This window comes from Panthera uncia (genome assembly GCF_023721935.1).
Source record: "Panthera uncia isolate 11264 chromosome A3 unlocalized genomic scaffold, Puncia_PCG_1.0 HiC_scaffold_11, whole genome shotgun sequence".
NCBI classification, from domain to species: domain Eukaryota; kingdom Metazoa; phylum Chordata; class Mammalia; order Carnivora; family Felidae; genus Panthera; species Panthera uncia.
The window spans coordinates 43,859,160-43,873,220 of NW_026057578.1; the positions used below are offsets into that span (position 1 = coordinate 43,859,160).

The following is a 14,061-nucleotide window of genomic DNA, read 5'->3' on the forward strand; positions in this document are numbered from 1 at the left end:
CTTCATTTGAAGAGGAGAAATTATTTTGAGCCTAATTGTCACTGTTAATCAAAATATCAATTAATCACTAGGGCAAAATAAATATGTTTTCAGACATACACAGATTCTGAAAGTTAGCCTTCCGGAGCCCTTCCTGAGATAAAATGAGGGCAAAAAACAAAGAAGGACCTGAGATCTAGAAAACAGTGGACCTACTGGAGAAGTACAGAGAGAAAGAGACTTGGAACTGTAGTTCCCAACAGATCTAGAAAATAACCAGCTCAGACCAGAGCAGAACTGCAGAAGTCTCTGAAAGCATGTTTTCACAGAGAAAGTGGATTCCCTGGAGCAGTTGGTGTAATTGAAAGTCTGGATATTTCTGAAGATCTGTGATGGTAAATGTGCTCTGTTGACAACACAAACAATAAAAAATAAAAAGGAAAGGGAGGGAAGGAAGAAGGGAGGGAGGAAGGAAGGAAAGGAGGGAGGGAGGGAAAATTAGAAACCTTGGGAGGGAAAGAACCATGTAAGGAAATAAAGGTCCAAATATGAAGTCAGCTGAAATATAGCATGATCATTATTTTCAGGAATGGAAGGGGGGCAAGAAGAAGATTCATTTGACTTTGATGCTAGAAACATCTTCCTTTAAATGTCATAGGTGACGTTTGGTTCATGGAGAAGGAAAATAAATCTTAGCCCATTATGAGGCTGCAGAGTAAGCCCTGGTTATAGTGATGTTAATGTGGTTTATTGTTGTTCAGACTTTAGAATCAACCTGTAAACAAGGTGTGGAAGACTGAATTATGAATACAGAGCAGAATGCACAAGGAAAAGTAAAAATGTATCTGATAGAGATGATGGAGGAAAAAGTTCTAACCCAGAGGTAGTCAGCAAAGGTTTGTCCTCTGTGCAACCCCTCCCCTCCTACATCTGCTGAGTTATGTCGTCTGTTGCTTCAGATGCCGTGCGCACCATTCCTGCTCCACACCTTTGGCCTTGTGTCCCTCTCTCTGCTCCAGCCTAGCTGAGTCTCCGCTCAGCCTCCAGCTCACGTTTCAACTTTTCTGGGCTGTCTTCTTTGGCAACACCAGTCTACAGTGATCTCACTGTACAATTGGGAACTGCTTTAGAGACTCAAACTGACTTACCAGACAGAGGATTTGAAGGCTGGCCTCTTCATACTGCTTATAAAATCAAAACACATGCAAAATGTGGTAGCAAAGGGAAATTTCAACTGTTTGTTTGGAAAACGTTCCTAAAAGCAAGGAATCTGGTCGATCTTTGGATTCACATTCTTGATTATTTTCAACTTTTGGAACAAAAGCAATACAGATCCTTTTATTAATTACACTGAAACTGGGCACCTGCCCCTTTCCTTACCAGGAGGAGGGGAGGAACTAGCCCCTTTCCCTGCAAGCAGCTTGATATCTGGACATAGAATCAGTGGCCCTCATCCTCAGCTGTGTGCTGGCATCACCTGGGAAGCTTTTAAAATTCCCAAAGCCCTGGCCACACTGCACGTTAATTACATCAGATCTCTCGAGATGGGGGCCTGAGCATCGGTGTTTGTTTTTTTAAAAAATCTTCCCAGTGATTCCAATGTGCAGCAAGGCGAAGAACTGAGTTAAAGGCTGCCGATTTTAGAACAGTGACCCTTCTAGAACCTGGGCTACATATTAGAATCACCTGGTAGCTAAAAAGCTGCTCATGGCTCATTCCACTCTAGAGACCCTAATTTAATAGGTAGGGGGTGAGACCAGAGCATTAGGATTGTATAAAACTCTCCGGTGATTGTAATGTACAGCCAGGGCTGACACCCACTTGCCCGGGCATGTAACACAGCATTAATGCCAAAAGAGGATTAGGTGAGAGATGTAGCAGGGGCTGGAGCTAAAGGGTGCCGCCCACAGAGGAAGCAGTGGAAGCCCCTTACAGAAATCAGCCACAAAGCCTTGATACAGGTTTTAGAGATTAACAGGGCAGCACAAAAGCCTGCTAAGGTGAGGAGTTAATGTAAAGAGGGACACAGGGACCAATGGTCCTAGGGCATTTCTTCTAGACTCCAGGGCCATGAAGCATAGCAAAGGGAAAATGGCTTTCTCCCAGTGTTGCTTCTCCTACTGGTTTAAAGGTGAAACCCTGAGCAGGGAGGAAGCCAGTAGACGGTAGAGACCAGCAGCTGTTTTTCAGGGCCTGGGGAGCTGTTCACAGGGCTCATCCTTTCCTACCACGGTAGGAAGACTCCATGGGGGATGCAAAATGCCCCATGATCTCCATACTGGAGTTATGTCCTATAATCTTCTCCTTTTCAGTTTGGGCAGGACCTGTGATTTGCTTCTAGCCAATAGAATATGACAGGTTCTCATTTCTGTGACATATATCTATATCTATATCTATATATCTATATCTATATATCATCTATATCTTACCACAGTGCATTAGAGTGAGGGACACTCTCTGCTGACCCTGAAGACACAAAGTGCCATGTTGTGAATTGTCTGTGGAGAGGGCCACGTGCCAGGGAGCTGCAGACAGTCTCCAGGAAGACTGAATATACAAATGGACGATGGCAACACACACACACACACACACACACACACACACACAGAAATGGACAATGGCCAGACTGAGTGTAGAAATAAAACTGTGGCCCACAGCCTGCAGCATCCGGTCCAGGAAACCAACTCAGAATTTACAGTAACCAGCCCAGGAAGCCAACCACTATTTATAAGGCAGACTTGTAAGAAGTCAGACTACCATCTCTAGCAACTGGTCCAGGAATCCAATAACTCCTGTAATGATTGGTCCGAAATGACCAGAACTTGATTCATAACTGGCAGCTTCCTAATTTTGTTCCAGTTTCCACCTTGGGACCAATCAGAGATAGCCAAATATGCACTCCTGACCAGTCACATAGGACGCTGGCTGCTAGTTAGCTCACCTCCAGCTTCCCCAGGCCAACAGACTGCAAACAGGGCACACCTGACCTGAAGCTCCTTCCCTTTTCCCACTACAAATCTTTCCAACTCCTCTACCTGCACCTGGGTCTCCACTGAACACAAATAATAGTGGCCAACTCCCTTACTTTAGCAAGCTCTGAATGGATGGCCTCTACTTTTATTCTCACTTTGTTGGTCTTAATTTATTTCCGCAGAACTGAGAGCCCAGTCACGCAGCTGCAAGGAAGTGAATTCTGCCAACAACCACAGGAGCTTAGAAGCGAACTCGGATAAGAGTTCAAAGGTCTCAGCTGAGGCCACAGCCCTGGCCGATCCCTGAATTGTAGCCTTGTGAGACCCTAGGGGACAGAACCCAGCCAAGCTGTACCCAGACTCTTGACCCATGGAAACCGCATGATGATAAATGGATGCTGTTTGAAGCTAGCATATTTGTGGTCATTTGTTATGCGGTAAGAGAAAAACAGTACACATATCCTTAAACTCCTGAGAAGCAATAAAGCCTGGAGATAACCTTTGACCTTTCTCCGATACACAGAACAGTTAGAATAGTCAGTACCCTCAGAATGTCATGGGCTCTCAGGCCAAAATATTGTGTGCCTGAGGAGTACAACTGCCACAAAAGGGCAAAAGTATAACAACATATATCACCTGAAGCAGAATTACTCAAATGGTCATGCCAAAAATTTTAAATAATCATGATAAACATATTAACGTGGGGGAAGAAATTAGCCATATGAAAAAAGAATCAAGGATCACACGAAAAGGAAACAAGTGGGGATATTAGATGTGAGAGACTATTTTATTTTATTTTTTAACGTTTTTTTTAATTTATTTTTGAGACAGAGAGAGACAGAGCATGAACGGGGGAGGGGCAGAGAGAGAGGAGACACAGAATCGGAAGCAGGCTCCAGGCTCTGAGCCATCAGCCCAGAGCCCGACGCGGGGCTCGAACTCACGGACCGCGAGATCATGACCTGAGCTGAAGTCGGACGCTCAACCGACTGAGCCACCCAGGGGCCCCGTAAGAGATTATTTTAATATAGAAAATGATAGGTGGGTTAAAGAACAGACAGATATAGCCCAAGAACCAATGTGTAGGAAGAGGTGATCCAGGACCTCTCTGAGAAGGCAGCTGAGGAAGTTGAGGAAGTTAAAAGGAACGGAAGACAGAAATCAACATGCAGAGCCAGGTCATAGGAGAGCCACAAGGAGGGGAGGAAAGACTTTAAATAATGTCCTTGAATTCCCTAGAATTAAAAAAAGATGATAGTCTGCAGATATAAAGGGCACCAAGAATACTGTAGACAAGAAAAAATTCTTGGATCCCTCCGTTATAGTAGAATTAGAAACACTGAAGGCAAAACTATGATTTTTAAGCTTCCAGATTACCAAAGCAGATTGCCTTTGCTTCCTTGCTTCTTGCTTGCAACGGAGGAAGACTTAAATTGACCTCAGACTTCTCAACACCAATCTTAAGCTCAATGGAATTACATTTTTGAGGTGTTAATAAATAGAACTGTGAACCTAGAACTTTATAACTAGCCAGACTGTTGCTGAACTGTGAGGACATAATAAAAATATCTTCAGGCATATAAAGTCTCCAAAAGGGTGTTCTGTACTAGAGGTGCAGATATGCAAAGGACCAGAGAGAAAACAGCTAGGGCAGAGGTTCTGGCGCTGGATCAGGTTCAGTGTGTTCAAGGAACAAAGGGAAAGCTGGAAGTTAAGTGGCAGGAGATGGGGTTAAAGAGGGCTGGGGTCAGAGTGGGAGGACTCTGCAAGCCACGGGAAAGATTTTTGGATTTCTTCTAAGAATAGTGGGTGGCAAGAAGAGTGAGCAGGAGAGTGATAGGATCCAATTTCCCTTCTAAATACACCATTCTACCTACTATGTGTAGAATAACCAGTAGGGGGCAGGAGTGGATGCCAGATTCCAGGCAGAAAGCTTCCTGCCTAGAGTAGTGATGATGGTGGCTTGGCATAGGTTGGTGGCAGTGGAGGAACAATGAAAATGTAACCTAATTGTATCCAAATGTAATACAGGAGGGATATGTAGCAGAGCATACCCAGTAGGCCCTACCTTCATAGCATAGGGGAGGCAAACTTATCCTCTATCCTGTTAGAATCTCTGGCTGGGCCGAAGAATTAAGTCAACATCAGACAGATCAACAAGAAAAAAGCATACACATTCTATTTTACACTTACAAAAAAGCATTCACAGGAAAATGATGCCCCCCAAAGTGGTTAGGTCTAAATGCTCATATGCATTTAGGTTGAACAAACATCAGTGATTGTGAAATAGGGGGAGTTGAAAAGGAAGAGAAGGCTGTTTTCACGACGTGGTCTGTACAGATTCTTCTTGGCCTCAACTCCCTGCCTCTGATGATGACAGTGTGCTTTTCCTCCTGGTCCCTGGAGGGTGGCTTTCACATGGGAATTCTGCATTGTCCTGCTTTCAGGGAAAAAGGGGGAGGTCAGAGCATCCTTCTTGCTCCTTTGTCTTTCAAGTGCCTTTAGCTCCAATTAGTATGTCAAATGGATTATTTTGGAGTGACGTGTTCTCTTTTTCTAGGTTTATTTATTCATTTTGAGAGAGAGAGAGGGTGTGCAAACAGGGGAGGGGCGGAGAGAGAGAATCCCAAGCAGGCTATACATTCAGCGTGGAGCCCAACATGGGGCTCAATCTAGAAACCGTGAGATCATGATCTGAGCCAAAATCAGGAGTCAGACGCTTAACCAGCTGAGCCACCCAGATGCCCCTAGAATGACATGATCTCAGCCTTTTCAACAGCATACCTGGAGTCCACCTGCTTACCTCTGACTCAGTCCCTGTCTAATCACCATCTCCACATTGTTCATAGTCCCTCGCCCAGTGACTGCAAAGCTACCTTGCTAGTCTCCTCCCATTCGTTGCTGTCTCCCCTCTTCCATCCTTTTCCCCCATGGATGCCTTTCTGGTCACTTACAAATGGAAACCAGATTGAGCCATTTCCATCTGAAACCCTCTCCAACTGTCCCTAAGCCCGTAATTCCAGCCTGGTAGCCTCCTCCCTGCTCCTTGATGCTCACTTTAGCACCTTGGTTCTGGCTGTTCCTTCTTACTTAGACTGGAACATTCCTTCCCAGAAATTCACCTGACTCGTCCCTCTTTTGTCATTAGTCTCAGCTGACACGTAGCCTTGTCAGGGAGGTCTTCTCTGATCACCCAAACAATGTAAGTCCTTGAGCAACTCTCACATTACTTTGGCATGTTTTTATGGCATGTATCATGCCCTGTATATCTTCATTTTTATGTGTTCGTATGTTTATTGTTTGTCCCCCTCCATTAGATGGCAAGCACCTTGAGAGAAAGATTTTATCTGTCTCATCATATAGTCACAGTGTTTAGAAGAGTGCCTGACACCCAGTAAATAACTAAGATTCATGTGTTGAATAATTAGAGAATGAACCACTATGGTTAAAACAAGAAGTATACTTTTCAAATACAGGAGACTATATAAAGAGATAGAGTTTAGTTATTTTAATCAAAAATAGCATAGAACTTAGGCAATGGCATGGTTTTATAAAACCCAAAAAGCATAAAACAAGGTGACAGAAATTAAACCAAATTTGCCAGGTGGGTTTAAAATAAAATTCAATTATGGCATATGTTGCTCCAAAAGGATTCATCTACAATAAAATGATGCAGAAATGTCTAAAATAGAGGATAGACAAAAATGCATTGGTTGATTGCAAACACAAAGAAAACAGAGGTCGTGATTGGAATTTCTGAATGAATCAAGGCACATTGAATGGGGCAAAGGAGGTTTATTATACTGATAGCTACATGATCCACAGTGTGGATCTAGCATGAAAGTGCTAGAATACAAATAATTGTAAATTGTAATAGATTGTATTGTAAATGTAAAAAGAATTGTAAATTCTTTTTCTTCCTCTTTTTTTTTTTTTTTTTTTTTTGAGAGCAGAGGGGCAGGGGGACAGAGAGAATCCTAAGCAGACTCCATGCTCAGCACAGAGCCCAACCCAGGGCTCAATCCCACGACCCTGGAATCATGACCTGAGCTGAAATCAAGAGTTGGACACTCAACCAAACTGAGCTACCCAAGCACCCCAGAATTATAAATTCTGAGAAAAACATCAGAACCCCAATTGAAATGGAAGATCTTAACACATCTGCCCTAAGTCTATTATATCCTAGAAGGGGAGTAGGGAAAAAGCAGGATATAAATTAGGAGACTGGCAAATGAGATAGTAAAAATAAATGACATCGTGAATTAGAATAAATATAAAAGATGAATTACCATTTAGTTAATTGGTGTTCAGGTTCACCAATAAACAGTTTTGAACAACTACTATATGCTAATTATAGAACTGGTTGTGGGGGTGTTTAACATGCCTTCTTTTCTGATACAGAAATATTTTTCAAAATAGATCATATACTAGGTCACAAACAAAGCCTCTATTAATTTCAAAGAGCAGAAATTATATAAACTACATTCTTTGCCCACAATGCAATAAATCTGGAAATTAATAACAAAAATTTAAAGAACAAAAACAAACCTCAACACTTGGAAATTTTTAATTCGTCTAAATAATAAGGTCAAAGGAAAAATTAAAATATTAGGTAATTCTATGTACGTTTGCCTTTACACTTGTACTTCTAATTCTCTGTGTATATAATTTTATATATAATATTAATGCTATTTTGATTAACAAAGTAATATACCATTTTAAACATTCAGTTTACAGACCTACAACTTGAAAAGTTAAAGTCCCAATAATCCCACACTCCAGGGATAATCACTGACTTTCTTTCAGATTTAAGTAAACAAACATATAAGTAAGAATATAAATAAAATATGTACCCCTGCCAAATACCCTCTTCTGTGAAGACCCACCTCCCTCTACATGCACTGCATCTTTGGAGACGGAGATGGGAATTTCTAACTACCATCTAACTACTATGTAATTCCTAACACTAGGAATTAGTTAACTATCCAGGGATACTCTCTACTTGACTCCCAGGGTGGCTATGGGCATGGACCGAAGTAATGTCACCCAGTTCCAATGCACACCAATGAATAAAGAATTGCCATAATTATTATGATGATTATTCTACAGCTCAGACCCAGACCCCCCCCCCCAAACACACACACACACACACACACACACACACACACACACACTCTTTTCAAGTCATTTTATGTGCATAAGACACCTCTACTTCTACCACAGAGAACAGAAATTGCTGAGTTGCCAGCTCCGGGCAATGCTTGCAGAACCAATGCTGCTTGGTTTACTTTACAGGGAAAATAACTTCATTACAAGTGACATTTTTTTGGCTAGCTGGTCCTCCACTGACCAAAATGCCCCAGAGCACTTGTGATCTCTGCAGCTGACTGGAGTGGTCACTTCAGACTCCAAGGACCCTGGGGTAGGAAATCAAACCTGCCAAATGTGAGATAAGTCCATGAGAGGGTCCAAAGTTTTTGTCTTAATTTTTTTTTCTTGTTTTCTCTGACCACCTCTTTTATTTTTTTAAATTTTCTTTTTTTTTAATGTTTATTTATTTCTTTTGAGAGAGAGAGAGAGAGGAAGGGGAGGCACAGAGAGACGGAGACAGAGTATCCCAAGCAGGCTCCACACTGTCAGTGCAGAGCCAGACCTGGGGCTCGATCCCACGAACCGTGAGATCGTGACCTGAGCAGAGATCAAGACTAGGATGCTTAACCAACTGAGCCTCTCAGGTGCCCCTGACCACCTGTTTTAAATTGTAGCCTCCCCACCACCCTCTTTCTCTTTTTGAGTTAATTTTTCACCATGGCAGGTATCATCAGCCTTGTTTGGTTTATTGTCTCTGTCTCCCCATTAGAATGTGAGTTCCATGAGAGCACAGCAGTTTGTGTGTTCAGTTTACTGCTCTAGCCCCACCGCCTACAATAGAACTTGGCACATAGTAGCTACTCAGTAGATAGTTTTGAGTGAATAATCTCCAAATCCATCTCTACAGTAAAAGAGGTTTTCCTGAGGGAGGACAGAGCCAAATGAGCTCCAAGTTTTAAAACAGATTGGGCCTGTAGGGCCATCCATGGGGTAATGTACACAAGATGAAGAAACTTTTCAAGAGGTTGAGTGAAACAGAGACAGGGGGAGAATATTTACTTGGGGAGCTTTGTATATAAAATTGAATCTTTTGGGGGCAGAAGGGACTGAAGAGGGAGCGATATGAAGCCAGGTGCGCCTTGGCCCACCCCTCCCTTTTGCCAACACATTCAACCTCTTAGGAATTTCTGACAGTTCTACCTTCAAAATAAATAAGAGTCCAAGTACTTCTCTATGTGTGCACTCTGTAACTCTGCTCTGTGTAACCTTTCTCTCAAGCCTAGAGTATGTCAATAGCTCCTAACTTGCAATTAACTTTGTGCACACAGCCGGCTCTCCATACAGCATCAAACTAAGTCTTCCAACAATATAGATCAGATCCTGTCACCGCCTGCTCAGACCCTCATGGGTGTCCACCTACCACCTCAGAGCCTTTGACCTTAATGCACCTCCTCCAGGTCCTTGCTTAAATCCCACCTTCCCAACCAGGCCTACTCTGACCACCCCACTATTCAATTCTACCCTCCACACCAGACACCAGCACTCCTTGGCCTCCTTATTTTACTTTTTCTTTTTTCCCCTATTGCTGACTTCTTCTAACATTCCAGGTAAGTGACTTACCGATGTTCACAATTTACCCTTTCTCCCGCTCCTGCTTCCCAGAATGTCAGCTCCAACAGGGCAGGGAGATCTGTTTTGTTCCCCCAGGAACACTGAGCTAACATTATTAGCTCAGTGCCTGGTGCATATCAGGTGCTCAATCATTTATTGAATGGGTGACTTAGAACATTAAGAGAAGTGCAGTGGGTAATGATTTCCTGGGAGCTGAGCTGATTATGAAACAAATCTTTAGAAAGCAGGAATCGCAAGAACGAACACCAATGCTATTCTCCTCTTTGGCTACTTGTCTGAAGCAGAACTTGAATAAAAATAAGGACTTTGTTTCCTTTTCCTGCTTCTGTCCCAAACAGGTGCCTGAGGCTCCTTTTGCGACACCAGCTACTTCGGTAACTCTAACACTGTTAGCAATTTCCCCACAAAGGTGCTCTCCTTGGCAGGCAAGTGGAAAAGCACAGCCGCTCACCAGGGACGGGCCTGACTCGCAAGAAAAGACGACTGCAGATTTCTGGCAGGGCCGCTCCCAGCTCCCCGTCAGCCCTCTTCTCCATCCCTAGGCGTTACGAGGGTGGCTTACAGCTGAGCTAAACCACATCCCGCCTCCCCGCGGCTCTGGCTCCCTGGGGCCGGGGCGGGTCTGGGCAGCTCTGCACACTTAGGAACTGCTCCCGGTCGCCCGCTTCCCAGCGGGGATGCAACGAAACACCCGGGCCCCTGCAGTGCGTCCGTGCACAGGACAAAGGGCCGGAGCCCACGCGTGCCTCCCTGACAGGGGCTTCCCAGCACGCGCGGCTGATCCCGGGGTCTGCAGCCGGGTGGCGGGTCTGGCGGGGCTGGCGGGGCTGGCTTGGGGGAGAGGTGTGCGTGCGGTTGAACTGCTCAGCAGTGAGCGCAAAGAAAGGAGACAGAGAAGAATATCCGAGAACAGAACTCCGGTCCTCCCCGGGGAGTGCAGAGGAGCAGGGCGGGGGCGCCGAGGCGCGTCGGGAGCTGATCCAGCCAAGTTTGCTCCGGGTTATATCAACTTTCTCGGTCTCGGCTCGCCTGGTTGCAGCTAGGGTTCCAGGTCACCCGCAGGCGCCTAGACTGCAAGTCCCGAGGGGCGGAGGGTGCGCTGCACGAGGGGAGGGGGCGGCCGGACCCGGGGTCGCGCAGGCGCCGTCCTCGCCCCCTCATCTCACCCCCGCCCCGTCCGTTCCTCGGGCGCCGGAGGGTGACTGGGGGAGGGGGATGGCTAGCGCCAGAGCCGTGGGAGGGCCGGAGGCAGACACAAAGCCTGCCCCTCCCCTCCGCTCCCTACTCCTCTTCCTCCTCCACCTCCCGCTCCGCCCCAGTGGGGAAACCCGCCCCGCGCTAGTCCGCGGGCCACCGCTCGCCCCCGCCTCCGAGACCTGCGGGGAGGGCCTGCGCGAGGTAAGGGGCGGTGGCCGCAGAGACCCCACCCCCGGTGTCCGCACCCAGCACCCGGGGAGGCTCCGGGGTGCCGGCGGGGGCTGTGCGGGGTTCGAGGCCCTGGGTGCTGCTGCTCGCACTGTCTTCCCCTCCGCAGGGGACCTGGGGGGAGAGAGAGAGAGCGAGTGTCCTCGAGGGGTTGTGGGAACGGGTGGGGGAGGAGGTGCTAGGGAGTGGGACGCCGGGACCCGGGTAGGGTGACCTTCCGGCGCCCTGAGGCGACTGCAGGTCCAGTCGGTGTCTTGGAGTATCCTTAGCCGACCTCTGCGGGGGTGGGGTGAGGGACAGCCGGAGGGTGCGGGCGCGGTGGCTCCAGGTGCCGTGTGTGTGAGTGCTCGCGTAAGGAGTGGTGGGGGGCACCTTTGTTGAGTTCTACCTTCCGGGCCGCCTACGGGGTGTCAAGTGCGCCTGGTGCCTGGGAGCGCGGGCGGGACGGGGGGTCGCACAGCCCGGGTGCCCAGCGCAGCTCCAGTCTATGCGCCCATTCCGTGCACCGGCAGACGCCCCCTTCCGAGGCTTCCTCCTCCGGGGGCACAAGACCCCGTGGGAGGATCCGTGAGTCTGGCCCCGGGGCGCTGGGCTGTCGCGCTGATTGATGGCTGCGCTGCGGGAGGAGGAGGAGCCCGGGGTTCCTGCCGGGAAGGGACGGGGCCACTTTCCCACCCTCAGGCCTCTCCGCCCCCTTCTGGGCTCGGCCTCCACCCTTGGCCTGGGCTTCCACCCGCGCAGCGTCCGCCCACCCGGCACCGGGCGCCCCTGCATGGTCGGGGGACGGCAGCGTTTGCAGAATTCTGCTTTAAAGCCTGTGATTTGTTGCCAAGAAATACAGGGCAAGACCCGGCGCCCTGGGCCCTAAGAGGCGCCTTTCTTCTCGAAGATCTCGAATCCTTTGGGTTTTCCTAATTGAGCAGAGGAGGCTGCATACCGTAGAGCCGCACTTTGTTGCAGGCCTGAGGGTTTCGGGCACATTGGGGGTTCTTAGGAACGTGCTGTCATCAATAAGGAAACCTCAGAGCACTCTCCCACCTACAGGACTTTGTAAATAGTGAGCAAAAATAAACACTGGCAGTACTCCGTAATTAAGATATTTTAAGGCACTGTTTTAAAAAATAAAGTTTAATATAAAAAATCAACGATGAACAAAATACCAACATTTAACATAAAGACAGCTTTTGTTAGGCCCCTGCATTATTGTGCAATGGGAACAGTGGTTTCCAGTCACCCTCAGTTTGTCCGGTCCCCACCTGGAGGTTTATGAGGGTTGACAGTGGCCTGCAACAGATTAGGCAATGCTGGCTTTATATATAGTCTTTTTTTTTTTTTTTTTTTTTTTTTTTTACGGTGGAGCTTTTATTAACTTTTTACCCAGCTCAAATATGGGGGGATATTTTGATAGGTGTATAGAGAAGTGTGCATTTTCCTTTTGGCCTCAGCTTCCAGTGTGTCTCTAGAGAACCCTTGCATTCCCTGTGCTGGGGTACTGGGGTAGTTCTATAGAGGGCGTCAGGGGTCAGGTGGGGCCTGGGACAGTGAAGGGTCCTTGCATCTGGGTCTAGAGAAGAAGGCTGGTGGTTGACAGGAGTTAAGAGGTTTACAGACTCTGCTCTCAGTAGTTGGAGACTGAGGACATGAGAGCAAAGCAACCAGGACCTCTTTTGTCTGGCCACTTTCTGCAGGTAGAGAAGGTTAGCTAGGTAGAGAAGGAGACCTAAAATGACCCACACCTGCTGCCCTTGCAGGGGTGGATGGGAGGAGCTTGACTCCCTCTGGGGCTCTGGGATGTGCTTGTTCACTAGAGCTTCCCAGCAGCCCTTCTGTCCTCACTTGAGGCCTTTCCTCCCCTTCACCAAAGTCAAGGGCTACTACCTACTCCAAAGAGGAGTTCGGTTCTCCAGAATCAACCCCTTTACTGGACTGAATCTACTTCCTCTGCATGGAGGAGACTGAGAAATCATTTCTATGTGCAGGGGCGTGCAGCCCTGGGAGGCCAGCCTTAATGGGACCCATTCTTCACATACTCCCCAGGCTATGTCATCTTGGTATTATGTCCCACTCCCCCCCCCCCCCACCCTGCAATGTATGTCCAGCCCTCCTAATGGTCTTTCACAGTTCTGGTGGTTTCAGCTGGGAAGGTTCCCCTGACATCCCTCCTCCTTTCCCTGATGAGACGTCAGGGCCACCACAGGTGTGGACTCCACTTGCCCACTGTCTGTGAACAAAATCAAAAGCCAGATCATAGCTCTTCCTGCCTCACCTCCAACACCAGGGACAGGACATTGAAAAGAATGAACAAAAGTATCCCTTGGTATATCCTTAGTAGGTAGATGTATATCCTTAGCAGATAATCATTATTTTTATAGCACTTTGCAAAATGCTTTTACAGATAATACCTCAGTTGTTTTTCACCAAAGTACTGTTAATTCCACTTGGTAAGTGAGAAACAGAGGCCTGGAGAGGTCAAAACACCAAAGCTGGGACCAGAGCTCCAGGCTCAATACACATCTCCCTGAACCACAGCTGAGTTGCTAGAGGTGTCTGTGCTCAGAGGTACACCCCGGGCAGTGTCTGTCTGCAGCAGAATTTAACCAAGTTGTGTTTTAGGGTGCAACTTTACTAAAGAAAAAATTACTAAAGAGTTATAGTGGTAGAACACATTAGGACAAATGCCAATGTTAAACAGGGTTTCCTCTGCAGGACTTTTTAGTGCCTTTATTATTATAACGTGCGCTGGGTCTCTTTAGGGTGATGCCATAATATGGACTGTTTGCCAACTTCATTTGGCCACAGAACACTCTTTCTCATGAAGCATCTTTAGTATCCAGTGTTCTAAGGAGTCCGCTTTGGGGATTGTTTAGTTCACCCAAATGTTTTTTTAGTTCACCTCTGACATCTGGGCAGTTTCCAAGGACCATTAGTGCTTAGGACAGCAAAAAATCTAAATTCTGGACAT

At 46.9% G+C, this 14,061-nt stretch overlaps 1 protein-coding gene across 2 annotated transcripts in view; it reads left to right on the plus strand.

Moving 5' to 3' along the window:
- Nucleotides 1-10,947: 10,947 nt before the first annotated feature.
- The window catches only part of RIN2 (Ras and Rab interactor 2), a 236,391-nt gene continuing 233,277 nt past the window's right edge, over nucleotides 10,948-14,061 (plus strand). For both annotated transcript variants that reach the window (XM_049651207.1, XM_049651204.1), the window contains exon 1: nucleotides 10,948-11,072. The gene's annotated coding sequence lies outside the window, so the exon portion shown is untranslated. The remainder of the gene's footprint in view (nucleotides 11,073-14,061) is intronic.